The following is a 3,260-nucleotide window of genomic DNA, read 5'->3' as shown; positions in this document are numbered from 1 at the left end:
TTTGTTGGCAATGTTGTCTGAATGTCTCCTTTTCCTTATTTAAACGTTGTAATTGGCATCGGTTGGAGAGTTGGAAATATGTATTGAAATCCCACAAACTTTAAACAATGACACATGGATAATTTGGGTGTCACATCTCAATCCTCAATTCAAATAAAATATAACTGACATGATTCATTTTGAGATAATGGCCACCTCATTAATGGATTGAACCATTTTTACTATGATGTAATGAATATTTTTCATTGTAATTATGTGGTGAGTGAGAAGGTCATTACAACTAATACTAGAAGAAGCCCTGAAGAAATCATTATGGGAACCATTATGGAGTTGCCCCTGTCTGGTAACTGCTTGCATTACTAAATCATTGTAAGCCTTTTTTTTCTTCTTGAGAACACAGTGGGTTCTTAAAACAGTCTAGAAGCGTTGCTTTGTGAGATTGTATATTCTATACCTCTGCATTGCTGGTTTTGATTCCTCATTCATTTTATGAAGCAAATTCCCTGTTCCCCTTTGCTGCTATACTGCCACTCCCAACCCTGTACTGCTAATGTGTTTTGTCTGCATCACATGCTATCCAGCAATGTGCAAGGCCCCTGTCTATCAGTGGACAGTGTCTTCTTTCTCCGTCTCTGTCTCTAATGAGAGACACGAGTGGTGCAGTGAGTCGACTGGGAAGGTATCAAGGTCAGGTGACGGTGACACTGGGCGAGGAGTTGGAGAGCAACTGCAGGGCTGTGGGCTTCCCCTCACAGATTCTCATAATGGAAATCTGGAATCCCTCTGTTTAATTTACTGTATGAGGACATTCTGTTACTTGGCTGCATTGCGAACACTTGCTTTATAGCACGCTCACTCTGCAACGGACTTGTAGGTGCGAGTTCTAATGCAAGCATGCAGATATGAGGCCTTGCAGAAAAGGTTACTTGTATCTGTATGTATACTGCCATTTGTATAGCTACATGCATATTGCACAAAATGAAAAACGAATGTTTAAAATTTTAAGTTTGAAAGATAACATGGTTACTATGAATGAGAAAATAATTCTGTCTATATTCTAGGAGGGGCAGGTCAAAATAAAGATTGCTCGCCCTAGAAAGATTTATCCTCAAGCCATGTTTTTAAAACTTTTTTTGTGCTAAATCTTAAAAAATAATGGGGATAAACCCTATGTCAGTGTATTATTCAAACCATGTGCTTGTTTTTTTATAACTGGCGGTTTGTACCTTTCAAGTGTGTCAAATCCTCCTATCAAGTACGTCTTTAAAACAAATTTATCAAGTCACTTGTTTTAATCTAGATCCAGTACCTTGGCTTTTAACTCTGGAATATGCATGATATATAGTTCTGTTTTGTTCAGATTTTACTACCAACAAACAGGACAACAGGTGGAGAGGCATCAATTATTCAGAGCTTTCCTGAGGCCTTGTATCAAACACAAGCTTGTAATGTGGCTACTTTTTCTGCCACCGAGCTGAACCAAAGAATGCTGTCACCGGGGCAGCACATTGTTGTTCCTACTCAGTTCTCCCTCATCACACGTGACACATGGTGACAAAGGCAACACTTGCGTGGCCTATATTTTTGGAAGTAGTGTGGTAGTTGCAGGAACTGCTTGAAGCATTGTATTGTGGGAGTATACACAGAGGAGAAAAGGTCAAAGAATTAAGCAACTGTGCACAGAATACAGGGGGCACAGGGTGGACTGTCATCTTTTGTCCTGACTGTCACTATTTACTACTTCTAATATAGCATCCAAAGTGGTTATTGTTGTATATATCATTCATCTGTCATCCCTCAAGTTGGGCCGTCTTTGTCTCTCAAATGGTCTTTACCTTTTCAAACAGTGAATCTAATAGAGATTGACCTGGCCAGCAGACATGATTTATAATTGTCTTCTGTACTGAAAAGCAAATTGAATACAATTTTAACTGATATATTTTACATTACAAATGCCTTTTTTAGCTTATAGATAGTTCAGTGCAATTATACATGCTTCAGTTTCTCAGCTAAATCAGCATTGAACTGAGCATACTATATATTTTCATCCATTAAAATGAATGCTTGTGTAAAAGTTGACATTCAACGTGTTCTTGGCTTCCTTCACTTACTAGAATTGGATCTGTGCATATCTCAAACATGTGTAAAGACACGCTCCTAAAATCTCAAGAGAGAAATGTATTGGGGACATGAACTGATGAATAAAGTTTAGATCCAGGAATGTGACCTGTGACCATGCAAAACTGGTCAGGACAAGTAATGCATTCGAAGCCTGTTTCCACACACCTCAACAATGGATCAGCTATATCTGAAATTAGCTCAGGGTTTCCACATGGTTTCCACAAACATACTCAAGTCATAAGCAGATGGACCAACTGCACAAAGTAATCAGAGTAAGCTGTGCTTTTCCTGGGCATTGGAAACTAAACAAACATTGAAATACTATGCTGTATACCAAATCTGCATATACACTCTGTGAGCACTTCATTAGGTAGACCTATACTCTATCTTGTTAATGCAAATAATATATGACTGTGGAATGATTGTTGGTACCAGACAGGGTGGATTGAGTAGCTCAGAAACTGCTGATCTCCTGGGATTTTCACGCACAGTGTAACACAAACAACAGTGGTATGGAGAAGAGCACCATACCCACCATAACCTTTTGTTTCAGATGCAGTTTTCAGGAGCAAGATAATGTCAATATCATAAGAGGAGAGATTGTGCTAATTTATTGAGCATAACACAACAGTCTGAGGGGATTAAGTAGTCATCTACAATAAAAGTTTTGCTACTAAATTTGCAATTAGATCAGTGAGTAGTGGTCGAGTGGTTGGAGACAATCAATTAATTGAAAAGAAAATCACTGTATTGGCTCACAGAAGAACAACATACAAACATGTTTATATGTATAGGTATAGTATACAGCAGATGTTTGGGGAAAGCACTGCATTCTGTGAGAAGGCAATGCAAGCATGTGAATGAACCATAAGTCTGAGGGTAGTACTTTATTGCACCACTTTCTGTCTTATATAACATAATGCAGTGCAGGTCTGTGAGACTGAAGTGCAAAGGTCATGACATGAATCTGTCTTTGAGAGTAAAGTACTAGCCTGAATAATTTCTAATAATGATCTGAAGAAAAATATGTCAGTAAATGTCAGAGTACAGTAAATGTACTATACAGAGGGTTAGATTCGTGGGTAAGGCCTAGTAAAGCCATAAGTTGAGAGCTGGCCCCCATGATAAGCACACTCCCC

Source organism: Conger conger, chromosome 7 (assembly GCF_963514075.1).
Source record: "Conger conger chromosome 7, fConCon1.1, whole genome shotgun sequence".
NCBI lineage: Eukaryota > Metazoa > Chordata > Actinopteri > Anguilliformes > Congridae > Conger > Conger conger.
Note: the sequence above shows the minus strand (reverse complement) of the source record.